The 15,298-nt window shown below is 49.7% G+C and overlaps 1 protein-coding gene across 1 annotated transcript in view; it reads left to right on the plus strand.

The window, feature by feature from the left end:
• LOC135826975 (uncharacterized) overlaps positions 1-15,298 on the plus strand; it is a 122,772-nt gene that overhangs the window by 24,764 nt on the left and 82,710 nt on the right. The window contains exon 3 of the mRNA XM_065339500.1: positions 2,319-2,417. The gene's annotated coding sequence lies outside the window, so the exon portion shown is untranslated. The remainder of the gene's footprint in view (positions 1-2,318; positions 2,418-15,298) is intronic.

A 15,298-nucleotide genomic window follows, 5' to 3' on the forward strand; every position in this document is an offset into this window, starting at 1 on the left:
GGAACAAGGTGGACGATGGTACCAACATTTCGATGGCGTACTCAACATCCCTAGCACATTTGATCCATGTGCCATTGACGAAATAGACCAGCAGCCTATCAACCAGAACATCGCTGGCAAGCCGGATGCAGCAGAGGTGGCGCGAGCTATTCGACAAGTCAGCAACGGCAAGGCCGCTGGCGCCTCAGCTATCCTGCCTGAGTTGGTCAAAGCGGGTGGTGAGAGTTTCATGGAGGCACTGTTGGATCTGTTGCACCATGTCTGGGATGACGAGGCTGTTCCGCAGGAATGGGTAGACTGCAACCTTGTGCCAATCCCAAAGAAAGGTAACCTCTCATTGTGTGATAATTGGCGTGGCATATCACTCCTGGATGTTGTTGGGAAAGTTGCTGCTCGAGTACTTCAGTCCAGATTACAGATTATTGCGGAGAATATTCTACCCGACTCCCAGTGCGGCTTTCGTAAGGGTCGATCTTGCACAGACATGGTGTTTGCAGTTCGCCAAGTCCTGGAGAAGTTGTACGAACATCGCTGCCCGGGATACGTTGTCTTTGTTGATTTACGTAAGGCGTACGACTCAGTAAACCGTGAATGCATGTGGCTGATTCTCGCGAAGGCAGGGGTCCCTAGTAACATCGTAAACATCATCAAGTCGTTTCACACCTCCATGTCGGCTACTCTCTCCATCGGGTCAACACCCATCCAACCCATTGCAGTGAAGAGTGGTTTGCGGCAGGGCTGTTGTATGGCACCAGTCTTATTCAACATATTCATGTGGGCTGTTTTCCAGAGATGGTCCAGAGTGGTCGAGCATGTGCCTGGTATCGGCGTCCCGTTGGCATTCAATCCTGGGGGCTCGCTTTATTTCAAGAGAAAGCGTACTGACGATCAGACTACCATCAACGACTGCCAGTTCGCTGACGACTCTGCACTGTTTGCCACTACCCGTACTGCTGCTGCTCTTGCTCTGGATATGTTCATCGATGTCTCGTCTGCATTTGGTCTGACCGTCAATCTGGACAAGACCAAATTTATGGCGGTTGGCTATGGTATCACGGATGATGACCGACTTCCTCTTCCTGTGAAGAATGGCACATTGGAATGTGTGCGTGAGTTCCGATACCTGGGTGCTGTTATCCATGATTCTGGCCGATCTCACAAAGATGTATCGACCCGTGTTTTATCTGCCTCCCGTGCTTTTGGAGCGCTCCGTCATGCTGTCTTCAATGACCACAATCTCTCTCTGCGCACCAAGCGTCTGGTTTTCGAGGCCTGTGTTCTGTCCTTACTGCTCTATTGTGCGGAGACGTGGGTACCGCTGCAAAGTGATGTGCAACGGATCACGACCTTCTACTACCGGTCGCTTCTTTCCATCATGAGTGTTGCACAGCGGGATGTGTGGGACTTGAAGATAGCCAAGGACACCATTCTGAAAACATGGAATGCAGCAAACCCACTGGATATCCCCGACCGCCTCATGCAGAGAAGACTGGAATGGCTTGGGCACGTGGTACGCATGCCTGAGGAGCGGATGCCGCGGATGTTGTTGTTTGGCACATTGCTGCCACCACGCCCAGCGTGTGGCCCGCGGAAACGATGGCGAGACGCAATTAGGGTCGACCTGCGACGAATAAACATCGCCGACGAGTCATGGTTTGACACAGCGCAGGAACGATCTGAGTGGCGGCAAGCTTATCGAGCAATACAACCAGCTCAGAAACCGGCTCGGGAGATAGTCTGCGAGGTGTGCCGGCGTGCATTTGCTCGGCAGCAAGATATCGCCCGCCACAAGTGCATCATGGAACGGCGTAAACCAGTCCAGCAGCAAGCCAACAGCCGCCAGTGCTCCCAGTGTCACCGATGGTTTCGGAGTGCGGGTGGCATTGTAGTCCATCGCTGTGTCCAGTCCAATTCTGCCCCGAATGTTGCCAATGCCACAAGCTCTTCACCTGTACGCCTATGTATTCGGAAACCGTGCGGTACCGCTCACTGTCCCATTTGTGAACGCTGCTGTAAGTCGATCCGGGGCTTTGCTATCCACAACTGCAACCGATCCACCAGGCGCCCAACTGCTGATGAAAGGGACAAGTTCCAATTGCAATGTCAGAATTGCCGGAGGCGTTTCAAAAGGCGAAACGACTTATCCCGTCACCAACGCTCATGTCTCCTCTCGTCTCCGTCTCGCTCAACGAGAAACACGTGACCTACATGGCAGTGTATACCAGGACCAGGACCAGGCGTGCAAGGGTGCGTGTGCATCAACATGTGTATGAATGTGGGTATGTGTGTACATGTCTTGTCTTTGCTGCTACTTCCAGGATGGTGCAACACCATTACATCAAGCAGCATTATATGGTCGGGTTTCCACAGTGGACTATCTTCTCACTTCTGGACATTCGTTGGAACCAAGGAATAATGTAAGTCAGATTATCCCTGATGCATGCTCGTTTTTATGAGCAGAAAGAAGAATTACGCAGTTGAATACTTTCTTGCGAGTAAACTTCCGTGCCTTCTCTTCATGTTGTGACGTACCTTCTCCCGTACATTGTCTCCTTCCGCATCAACAAGGTAATATAGCGGCATGAGCAAATGAGAGCAAGAACAATGAATTATGTATAGGCATGATGTATATTGGTCACGTATTAATCATCGTTGTTTTTAGCTATTCTGCTTTGACCTGGTTTTATCACTACATTGCTGTACATAATTTATTTTGAAAAAGGAGAAGGACAAAATGTTCCGAGTTATGACTAACTGTCCACCAACGTAACCAGACCTTATACAGTCAATGAGTGCGACCATTTTTTATTTTATTTACAATGAACACAGCTCACAGGCAAAGACAAAAAGATTGCATAGTGGGAGCATAGCGATGGTAAGGCTTTTTGCCCTCAGCCAACCTGAGGTCTCGACGTCATGGGGACATAAAACACACCAAAAAGAAAGAAGAAGAAACAATTGAAAGGAGTGACAGGTACATGATACGAAATGTTAGGAGGAGAGACAGGACGTTTCAAGGAGGAAAAGATCACACAGCCAGTGTTAGGTGGAGAATGAGAGAAAAGAAGAACAGTTGTTATTGGGAGGAGTATTTGGAGCAGAATATAAAAGTCATGGGCTGAGGCAGATGTGATGCTGATACTCAGAGATGGTCATGTGCCCACGACCAGTCGTTGGTCTTCAAAGAATGGTTGGCTGCAACCTTTTAATGTTGCAAGTTCTTGGTGCAGAATGGACCAGAGAAGACTCCGGCGGGCAGCTGGTTCCAGACGGGGACAACTGTGTGAGGGTAGGCTCGGCACAGGTTGTTTCGGGAACGGACTGGAAGTTCATTTGCCAGTTGGTGTGCATGGGCATAACATCTCTAAATCGTACTACAGGTGGAGTGGACTGTTTGATGTTGGGGTTGCTGGGGTGGCAGCATCCTCTGTAGAAGGGGATGTGCATCTGGACAATCCATCTTGTACAGGAGGCAAAGTGCTGCAACCATCCGACGAAGAGCAAGACTCGGTAGCCAAAACATTGGGGCGATGGTTTGGATGGCTCGGGCTTGCACACGGTCGAGTCTAGGAAGATGGGATGAGGCTGCTAATATCCAGCCGATGGAGCAGTACTTCATCACTGGGCGCACAAAGGCATTGTAGGCCTGGATGCGACCGGGCACGTCTAAAAGGTGGAAAGCATAACACAAAGCGCCAAGTCGCTGTGTTTGTAACAGTTTTCCCCTGTTCTCTATAACTTTACACTCCCTCGCACCTCGTGCGTCTTACGCCTGTCTATTAGCACCTTCATTGGCGCCATTGCCACATGTATACTATCACATTTTGCATATAACTGGTCGAGGCACGCTCAACCAGGGCTCTTACTCTTCAAGTTTGATTAAACCTGTTACATTGGTAGCAGAGGATGGTTACTACTCTGCTTTTGGCAGGTGTTCTGGTCGCTCTGCTTACGCTCCTCGTACTCGTCGTTCGGCTGATAAACGATATCAAGACCGCTCAGCGCGTTAGCCAAGGACACCGAACGATACATCCGAACTCGGAACCGTGGGAGCCAACACCCCGCCTTACGAAAGAGCCGCCTGTGTTTGGAGGAGATTCCGCTACATTCAAAGAATGGACGTTTGCAATGGACATGGCCCTACGGTCGTTGGCACTCCCAAATGCGGCACAGAGGGTCGACTACGCGGCAGGATTTTTGACTGGAAACGCTCGTCTTTGGTTGATAGCGGCATTGGAAGCTAACCAAGTGTTTTCCGACTGGCCTGCTCTGAAAGCGGCACTTGGCGATGTGTACGGACCACGGCACAACGAGGAAACATCGCGTATGGGACTAATTTCCGCAGCGCAGCGCGGGTCGCTGGACGCATACATTGCTGCTTTCACTCGCCTCAGCCTGCAAGTGCCGGAAATCGACCACCACACCAGAGCGCTGCTGTTCGTCAGGGGTCTAGTGCCGCACATCCAGCGACAGGTCATGCGTGAGCATCCACGTACCCTGGAGCAAGCTGTCATGGCAGCAAACACCGTGGAGCAGTCGTCAGGGCCACCGGCGTCGGGGCCACCAGCCAGTAGAGAGTCGCGTTCCGTGCCCAGCTTCCGTGGTCAGGGCCTCCGCAAGCTGACGGACCAAGAGCGTGTCCAACTGCGAGCAATGGGACACTGCTTTGCTTGCAGGAAGCCAGGCCACCTCGCTAAAGACTGTACTGAGGGTGGACAGCGCTACCCAAACGCTGGTCGCCAGTAAGAAAGGGGGTGCGCTTACTGGCGACGACCCAAGCGCCCACGCCGGTACCAGTCGCTAACCGGTTCGGAGCTCTGGAGGTTGAAGACGTTGCTCTCCAGGAACCTACGGAGCCGGAGACACCCATAGCTGTAGGAAATTGTCCCGTTGCAGAAAGGTGTCATGTCAGCAACGTCAGCGTCGGCAATGAACCTGAACACGACCTACTGCGCATACAGGGAAAGATCGGCGGTCGCCGTGCAGTGATGCTGATAGATTCCGGTTCGACGCATGACTTCATTGCAGACAGTTTTGTTCGAAAGCATCATCTTGACACGGATGCAAGCTCAGCAGTGCTGAGCGTAACATTGGCGGACGGCTCGACCAGCGAGGTCCCGCAGATTTCCACACGCACGCTAAGGGTGACAGTCGGGGGCTTCAGTGAGGAACAGCACTTTACTGTGTATCCCCTGACTCGCTACGACGCTATTCTTGGCAAGCCGTGGCTTACAAGGAACAACCCCAGCATCAACTTCCGTACGAACGAAGTTCAGTTGGACGGTGAGCCCTTTGTTGCCAAATTGCCTTCAGCTAACCCGCCGACAGCCGACCGGCCATCTGTGGAAAGCATGTTTATCAGTGGCCGACAAGCTCGTCATGCCCTGAGGAGTGGAGCCGAGGGGTTTCTTGCATGGGTCACTGCTGCAAACGAGGAGAATCGTTCCGGGCCACAACTCCAGGAATCAGAGCAACAAGACATCCAGAACCTGCTCAAGAGGTACCAGGATTTATTTCCAGACGAGCTGCCGAATGAGCTTCCACCGAAGAGACCAGTCGACCATGAAATCCAGATAGAAGATGGAGCCAGACCACCGTCTCGACCCGCCTACCGCCTGCCGAAACCAGAGATGGACGAGCTCCAGTCACAGCTATCAGAATTACTTGAGAAGGGATTCATTGAGCCAAGTAAGTCGCCATACGGTGCACCTGTGTTTTTTGTGAAAAAGTCGGATGGTACTCTGAGAATGGTGTGCGATTGGCGAGAATTGAATAGAATTACGATCAAAAACAAAGCTTGTCTTCCTAATATTGATGACTTATTCGACACGATCCAGGGCAGTGCATATTTCTCCAAGTTGGACTTGCGGTCAGGCTACAATCAAATCAGAATTCAAGACTCGGATGTTTCTAAGACGGCCATTAATACGCCGTTCGGCCACTTCCAATTTAGAGTCATGGGATTCGGGCTGACTAATGCCCCGGCCACCTTTCAGTCTCTCATGAACTCTATTCTGCAACCGCATCTCCGAAAATTCGTTGTAGTATTCTTGGATGACATTCTAGTTTTCAGCAAGACCTGGGAAGATCATCAGCATCATCTTCAAACAGTTCTAGAAACACTTAGAAATAGTGAGCTGTATTGCAAACAGTCTAAATGCGAATTCGGCGTGAGAGAAGTTCTCTTCTTGGGGCATAAAATCAACGGCACATCAATTTCCCCTGATCCCAAGAAGATAAGTGCTGTGGAAACATGGCCAACTCCGTCGTCAGTAACTGATGTGAGGAAGTTTCTTGGCTTTGCAAACTATTTCCGAAGGTTCATAGATCGACACTCGACCATCTCTCGTCCATTAGAAGAAATCACCGGAAAAAATTCACGCTTTGAATGGAGCGCTGCTAGACAGAAGGCATTCGAGTCTCTAAAATCAGCATTACTCGAGGCGCCAGTGTTGCAACTGGCCGATGTTGAGAAAAGCTTCATGGTAGAAACTGACGCAAGTGACTTTGCCGTGGCGGGTGTGCTCCTGCAGCAGGGAGAAGATATGGATTTGCATCCCGTAGCCTATTGTAGTCGGAAACTGTCAGCTGCAGAACGCAACTATACTGCGGCCGAGAGGGAAACGTTGGCTGTGGTATTTGCATTAAAGTGCTGGAGAATCTATCTATTCCGCCACTTTGACCTGATGACTGATAATATGGGTGTTGTCTATTTACGAACCAAACCGACTCTCACCAAGCGTGAGGCAAGATGGGTAGAGTTTTTAGCTGACTATGACTTTACGGTCTTTCACAAACCAGGAAAGAAAAACATTGCCGACCCGCTTTCACGCCGTCCAGATCTGTTCAGTGATTCTGAAATAGGCGGGTCATCCTATCCTCCTAACATTCAGTTGAATGCCATAGAGCATACCCTAGAGATTAATCCAGACTTAGCGCAGTTAATTGTCAACGGTTACAAGTGCGACAAGGATCTTGCTCCCATTATCAGGAGACTGAAAAATTCAAGCCATGACAATCTGCACGACCGTTACCTTCTAAATGAAACACCCGGTTATCTTTATCTCAGATCTTCACCACAGAACAGGTTATGCATTCCAAAGAGTAGCAAACTCCGACTCGCCCTGCTTCAAGAATACCATGACTGTGTGACTGCGGGGCATCCCGGTCGAGATCGCACCTATTTCAGACTCTCTAGATATTTCTATTGGCCCAGAATGGGACTGGATGTAAAGGCGTTTGTCAAGTCATGTGACGTCTGCCAACGAGTTAAAGGCGGCCAGCTAAAAACTGGTCTGTTGCAGAATTTACCAGTGCCCAGTCAGCCGTGGGCAGATATCTCGATGGATTTTATCATGGGTTTGCCTAGGACCGATACAGGTCATGATGCTATATATGTATTTGTAGACCGCTTGACAAAGTGTGTACATTTAGCACCTACTTCCTCTACTATTGACGCTAAAGGAAGTGCTGATCTGTATATTCAACATGTATTTCGACTTCATGGTTTGAGTTCTAGTATTGTATGTGATCGTGATCCAAGATTTACGGCAGCATTTTTTCAGGAATTGTTTGATCGCTTAGGAACGAAACTAGCATTTAGTACTGCCAATCACCCTCAGACAGATGGCCTAACTGAACGAGTAAACAGAATAGTAGAGGATGTGCTGAGGGCTTTTGTAAATCATAAACAAGATAACTGGGATATGCTCCTACCTCTCTGTGAGTTTTCTATCAACAGCGCTACTCAATCATCTACAGGAAACACACCGTTCTTCTTAAATTACGGTCTAAATCCCAGAGCGCCACCCGACTTCCTCAACCCTATTCAGGGAGGCAGAGATTCAGCTGATTGGTTGCAAGCAAGACAAGACGCGGTCAAGATCTCACAAGATGCGCTAGTGGCAGCTCAAGCTCGTCAGGCCTTCTATGCAGATCGGACAAGGGTCGAGGGAAAGCTGAAGGTGGGAGATTTGGTAATGGTCTACCGGGATTTCCTCCTGACTCCTGAAGCTCGGGACCGACCATCCCATAAATTACGCCCCAAGTGGTTTGGCCCCTTTCCTATAACCCATGTGGTCGGCCCGAATGCCTACAAGCTCAAGTTGCCTCATACCAGCCGCTGTCACCCGGTATTTAATGTGTCGGCACTCCGTGCCTACGAGAAGAACGCTATTCCTAATAGGAGACAGCCTACGCCTCCGCCTATCACGGACCTTGATGGTCATGCCCGCTATGTGGTGGAGAACATTCTCAGTCACCGCCGTCGGCAGAATCAGCTTCAGTACCTAGTCAAGTGGCAAGGCTACTCTGATGCCACTTGGGAGCCTGAACATTATTTGTTGGATGAATCTGGTAATGACATTGTTCCACTTCAGAAGTACAAAACCTTGGCTTCTGCCCGCTGAGTTTTGCAGTTGAACTTCTAGTTTCACCTTACACATTTGTTGAGCTTATTACACTTTATTTGCATGGAGTTTCAGTCGTCTTATTGTGTTACTTCAGTGCGAAGCCTTTTTTCGTCTCGCACGTGTTTGCGCTTATTGTACTCTATTCCACTTGAGCATTTGGGTTATAAGCTCCTTCCTCTCCATAGGAGGGGGATGATGTAACAGTTTTCCCCTGTTCTCTATAACTTTACACTCCCTCGCACCTCGTGCGTCTTACGCCTGTCTATTAGCACCTTCATTGGCGCCATTGCCACATGTATACTATCACATTTTGCATATAACTGGTCGAGGCACGCTCAACCAGGGCTCTTACTCTTCAAGTTTGATTAAACCTGTTACAGTGTTGCCCGGAGGGCTACGATACGAAGGTGGCGCCGGAAGGTAAGCTGACCATCAAAACTGACGCCTGAGCTCCTCTTGTTCCCTCAGGTTAGATCCGTTGAAATCAATCTGTAGCATGTTCCATTGGGTGCGGTGGAAGCTAACAGGCAGTTCTTGGGATTAGGCTGGTTCAAATTTCTATCTTCCATTCTTCACTTCAGAGGGAGATGTTGTTGACTGCTAGCCGGAGGGCTTGGGTGGTGAAGATGATGTTGGCATGCAGTGTAGTGTCGTCTGCGAATGAGGCTAGGTCAGCACTGGCTGGTACGTGGTCCTCGCAGTCGTTCACGTATATGAGGAAGAGAGTCGGACCCAGAATACTGCATTGGGGTACTCCAGTCTGAATTGGGAGCCTTGAGTATGTCTGGCCACAAATGACCACTTGAAGGTAGCGTTCAATGAGGTAGCTGCTGAGCCACTGGTGCAGTTGCCCACGCAAGCCGTATACGTTGGACTTGTGTAGCATACCGGGGTGTGATACGCGATCAAACGCGCCGGCTATGTCAATGGTGAGTATGCGTGCTGCGCCTTTCTCCCCGGCTGTAGGAAGCCACTGGTTGTGGAGGCTGGAGAGGAGGTCGGCTGCACTATGGCCATGGCGAAATCCAAACGGTCTTGTGGAGAAGACGTTGTTCGACTCGACGAAATTATTGTTCTGTTGAGGATTGTCTCCATCACTTTGGACAGAATACACAAGAGCGAAACTGGACGGTAATTGGAGGGTAGAGACTTTTCCGTTTGAGTATAGGGACTATGTTGGCAATATTCCATGTCTTGGGCTGTATCCCATTTTGGAAGCATTGTGTGAACAGTTTAGAAAGAGGTTGGTCCAGTTCAGCAGAGCAGGTTTTCAACACTCGTGCCGGTATCCCATCTGGCCCGGTAGCCTTTGATGGGTTGAACTGCCAACGGGTGCGCTCGACAGCAGCTTAACGGAAACGGCCATCCGAAAGAGCCTGCTCATTTCGAGGCCTGACATATGAGAATGGGGCTGACAGGTCATCTTGGCCAAGACTGCATTTACCTCCAAAATAGCGGGCCATGCATTCTGCTTTGTCTGCGCCGGCTGTGTACTCACGTCCATCGGGATCACGTAATGTCGGAACAGATTGACGACGCCCTTTGCCAGAGGCACACTTGACGGTGTGCTACCAGTCACTGGGTGGCAGCTGCTTTGAGGTCATTTTCTGTCTCAGTTTCGCCATGAAAGCACTCTCGCAGTTTTGAGACAGGCAACCGTTGAGAGCCTAGCACCTTGGTAAGCTGACTGTCAATTGCCGTCAGACGCGTCATCTCTCAGGTATCTCCACGCACGTCATTTCCTCACTGTTGCAGCAGTGCACTCAGGGGTCCACCATGGAGGGTGGAATGCACGGGTTTTCAGGGTATTAGAGGGGATGAATCTCTTCATACCCTCCAGGATCCTCTCTGAGATGCCATTGCATGACAGGTCTGGATCAATCCAAGCTATAGCTGCCCAATTGGTGGATCTGACGAAGTGACGGAGCCTGGCCCAATCTGCAAGCTGATACTTCCATACAGTTCTCGATATGGGAGGCTCGCGTGATGCACGGATCTGGAAGTCGGCAAGTAGACAGGCATGGTCAGATTTGCCAAGAGGTGGCAAAACAGAAACAAATGATTCTACGGGTAGGTCGGACATCATCTGGTGTAGTGTGTTGCAGCCGTGCGGTGGTTGGTCGACTAGGCTAGTAGCTGTTCAACACTGTGCATATAGCACGTGTCCTCTGCATGCTCGACACTTCTAAAAGTAGTTGTTCTGCTACTGTGGAGCCACTCTTGGTTATGCACATTGAAGTCCCAGCAACTATCATAGCAGAGTTGCGGCAAAAATGGCACAAAACTGACAAGGAGTACTGAGACATTCGGCGACCTGACTACTAGCTCCAACACTTCTCCAAGGCGCACAAACCAACAACCTTCCAACTTGGAAGGCTCAGGTTCGGAAAGGTCCAAGAGGGGAAGGAAAGCGCAACTAAGAAGAGCACGAGCTACGCGCCACGGCAACAAAGAATGCCAAATGTTACTGGATGATGACGAAACTAGTAAGACTATTGGACATACCGGCTTTACTACATCTCGACGACACAACATACCACCCAACTTTGGAGGCTCAAGTTTATGTGGAAAACAAAGAAAGGGGAAGCTAAGCGAAGACGAATAGTAACAAACCAAAACGTCAACAGTCTATTGAACTTCACTACACTGTATCATTCAAGTATGATAGACTAGTTATGTGCAGTAACAAGTTGTTCCACACTACGTACGCTTCGCCGCATAGGTTATGGCGGCTCATAAGGTGTGCAAAGTTGAACTCGGATGGTGAGCCAATTAAATTATGGTGAAAAAGGAGAAGGACAAAATGTTACGAGTTATAACTAACTATCCACCAACGTAACCATATCTTATACAGTCAGCGAGTGCGACAAAATGGTGGTTGGTGGACAGTTAGTCATAACTCGTAACATTTTGTCCTTTTCCTTTTCAACCATAATTTAATTGGCTCACCATCCGAGTTCATAATTCATTGTATTTGCTCTTGTTTGCTCTTGCTTATATATCACCTGAGGAGAAGGTACGGAAGTTTCGTTTGCAGAACGTTGTTGAAGAGCCTGAGGTGTTTCCTATCAACATTTTTCCTTAGCTTCATTAGCCTGGAAAGCGATAATAAGTTACTTGCGTCACCTCAAATGTGCTCGTAAGTCCAATGTCTTGAAGAGATCTGGAATATGTTTCCAAGTTGGCTATTCGAGGATCGCAGCATCTCGGCTTCCTCCGGAATCCCTCTCGAGCGCTGGACTCCAGGTGTCATCTGCAAGCGCTTTGTCTGCCCGGGCACAAACCACTCTGGCTTGCCCCATCCAACAGAGTGGCCATCGCCTAATCGGCGAGGGACCGTACCTTTGCCTCCTGTACAATATGCATTGTCCAGATGCACATCGCCTTCTACAGAGAATGTTACCACCCCAGCAGCCCCAATCCCAAACAGTCCACTCCACCCGTTGTGCGTTTCAAAGATGTAACGCCCACGCACACGGACTGGCAAATGAACTTCCAGTCCCTTCCCGAAACAACCTGTGTCGAGCCTTACCTCGCGCAGTTTTCCCCGTCTGGAACCAGCTGCCCGCCGGAGTCTTCTCTGGTCCATTTTGCACCAAGAACTTGCAACATTTCAAAGTTGCAGCCAACCGCTGTTTGAAGAACAACGACTGATTGTGGGCACAGTATCAGCATCATATCTGCCTCAGCCCATGATTTTCAAATTCAGCTCCATGTACTCATTCCAATAACGTGTTTCCTTCTTTTCTCTCCTTCTCCTCCTAACACTCTCTGTCTTATCTTTCCCCTCCTTCTAATGTACTGTCTCTCCTCCTAACATTTAGTGTCATGTACCTGTCACTTCTTTCATTTTTTCTTCTTCTTTCTTTTTGGTGCGTTTTATGTCCCCATAATGTCGAGACCTCAGGTCGGCTGAGGCCAGAAAGCCTCACCATCACTGACTATGCTCCCGCTATGCAATTGTTTGGGTTTTTCCCGAGAGCCGTGATCAATGTAGAAAAATGAAAAAAGAAAGAAAAACCTCCATTGCCTAGGCATTCACAGAACGCTTGGAGCACTCTGCTTTCTGTACAAGCTCCATTGTTCAACTGGCCCAGATATGCTCCTCGCCCGTCTTCCACCCTGAGCTACCAACACATCAAGCCATAGCGCACAACTGCATTCATCACACCAGTTTCAGCTCGCCCCCACTCTTCCCCTCAGAGAACGGAATAATGTACTTTCATCCTTCCCTCAGCACATTGTGGAGGTCTGGAACCAGCTCCCGCAGTGCTGCTGAACCCGTGAACAAGGAAAGCATTGCAGATGTTAAAAGAGAAGGTCAATGCCCACCTGCACTTTACCCACTGGGAGTGGGTAATGGACAGGCTACGAACTAAAGACAAAAGACGAAAATGCTCTAACTCTGTTCCCTCTTCCATTCACTTCTAGACTCTCTCATATTTACCTACTTTCCCCCGGCATTATTTCTGTAATAATTTTATGTTGTTTCTGTGGAGCGATTTTTTCTTTCTTCCTTTTTTTACTAGCAAACACAGCCCTTCCAATAATCAGGGGAAGAGGACAACAGTTTACTGAAATGACACAAGGACAACAAGACAAAGGGGAATAGGGGCAATGTGCCGATGTGGTTGGCGAGGCTCATCCGACCGGAGGTCTCGGAATCATAGTCTACGACCTGGCATCGATAGCAATGCAGCTAGGAAGGGAGGGAGATCAAGAGAGAAAGAGAGAGAGAGTGAGAGTGAGAGTGTGTGTGTGAGAGAGAGAAAGAGAGAGAGAGAAAGAAAGAGAGAGAGATAGAGAGAGAGAGAGAGAGAGAGAGAGAAAGAGAGAGAGAGAGAGAGAGCCACGAGAAAGAGAAATGAAATAAAATGAAACAAGAAAGAGATGATGCACGAAGGTAGTTGACGGGTGACATAGCCTCACAGGGAGTCCACAGCCCAGAGCCAATTATTTTGATGCAAGTGGCGGTGGACCTTCGTCTTGAAGGATATGAGAGACTTCAACTGGGGCATCGGTTCCGGACACATTTCTTGCGGCAGCCTGTTTCATTCATCCACTACACCCTAATCATGGGAACGAACGCTCGAGAAAGTTGGGGGCCACAAGGAGGAACACTGTTTGTAGCTGATGCTGATGGCGGACACGGTTCTGAAGGCACATTAGCTTGTACATGTACGTTAGAGCATACACTTGGCGGCGGGCAGCTACCCTCTGCAGCAAGGCGTCAGGACCAATGATAGAAAGGGCCTTCCGCTGTGCTCGGTTGAGACTTTGCAGGTGAGAGTTGGCTGCGCTCATCCCTATCAGTGGTGTGTATTCAAGTACAGGGCATACGAAGCCTCTGTACGTTGTCCAGCGTCCTTCACGACCAAGGAAACTTGATGCTCGACGCAGAAATCCTAGCCGGGCGACAGCACGAAGATAAACATTGCGAAGATGGTGTCTGAAGGTGAGTTTGCTGTCGAAAGTCGCTCCCAGGAGCTTCAGCTCATCCCCCCTGGGAATATCATGGGCTCTGAATGTTAATTCTGGAAGTGGCCAGGGGTTGCGGTGGTGGCCAATATGCAGCAGCTGCGACTTTGTCGGCTCAAAGCGAACCAGCCATTGTTCTCCCCAGCTACTCAATCGATCCAGGCCAGATTGCATGTCTGCAATACTGCCAGCAGAGTCATTTCTAGATCGTATGATAATGTACAGCGTGGTGTCATTTGCGTACACATCCATTCGTGTTGATGGGGAAAGACACGTCTCAGCATCGTTGACATACATCAAGAATAAGGTGGGTGCCAGGATGCTGCCTCGAGGTACGCCAGCTATAACCTGGAATTGAGCAGATTCCTGTCCATTGACGATTGCGCTTTGTGTGCGATTCCGTAGATAGTCCCGTAGCCACTGCAGCAGGCCACCGTCAATACCGAGAGTGGCCGCTCTGTGTAGGACGCCAGGGTGCATCACGCGGTCAAACGCACCAGCAATGTCGATAGCCAGGACGTGGGCACAGCCTACAGAACCAGCTGCCAGCGACCAGTTATGCCCAAGTACTGCTAGTAGGTCCGCTGTTCTAAGGCCACTGCGAAATCCGTACTGCTGGGTTGATGATGTTTTTCAAGGTGCTTCACAATTTGACAGTTCACAATACGCTCCATCACTTTGGAGATGATGAGGAGGAGGGTGACTGGGCGGTAATTCTAAGGGTTGCATAGGCTGCCCTTCTTGTACACGGGCACAACTCGAGCACTCTTCCAGGCCTCTGGCTGAACACCCTTAAGAAAGCACAGGGCGAAGAGGGACGTGGGAGGCGATGCAAGTTCATGGGAGCACTCTTTGAGCACTCGGGCAGGGATGTTGTCCGGACTGGATGCCTTGCCAACGTCGAGCTGGTTGAGGAGGAGTTTCACTGTTTGCAGGCGGAAGTGGATTCGGGTAAGAGGGGTCACCCCGGGTTGGCGAGCATGAGGGAGATCCCCCCGGGCCCAAGTCATCATCTCCAAGGCTACGTTTATTGGTGAAATTTGGACCAAGGTAGTTCGCTTTGGCAGCATCCATACGGAGTTGGTGACCAGCGTCATCCACCAGGCATGGTATAGGGGAGCCGTGAGTGGCGTCAGCAGCAAATTTGAGCACTGACCACCATTGCTTGTCTTTCAGGCCTCCGCTTGACAGTTTGAAGCCAAGTGAGAAGACGTACTGGAGAGGACCAACTTACAAGGACAATAAAAGTGATAACAAAAGTGGATGTTAGACAACGTGGAAGACGCGTCATTAAAAAAGAACTTTGAAACTAGAGAAGCTAGAGTGAGAAGCTCCAATAATAGTCATACTGGAGGAGATGCAGCTGAAGGGACAATGAACTCCACTAGGCCATGAGATGGGTACTGTGA

This window comes from Sycon ciliatum, chromosome 11, assembly GCF_964019385.1.
Source record: "Sycon ciliatum chromosome 11, ocSycCili1.1, whole genome shotgun sequence".
In the NCBI taxonomy this organism is placed as follows: domain Eukaryota; kingdom Metazoa; phylum Porifera; class Calcarea; order Leucosolenida; family Sycettidae; genus Sycon; species Sycon ciliatum.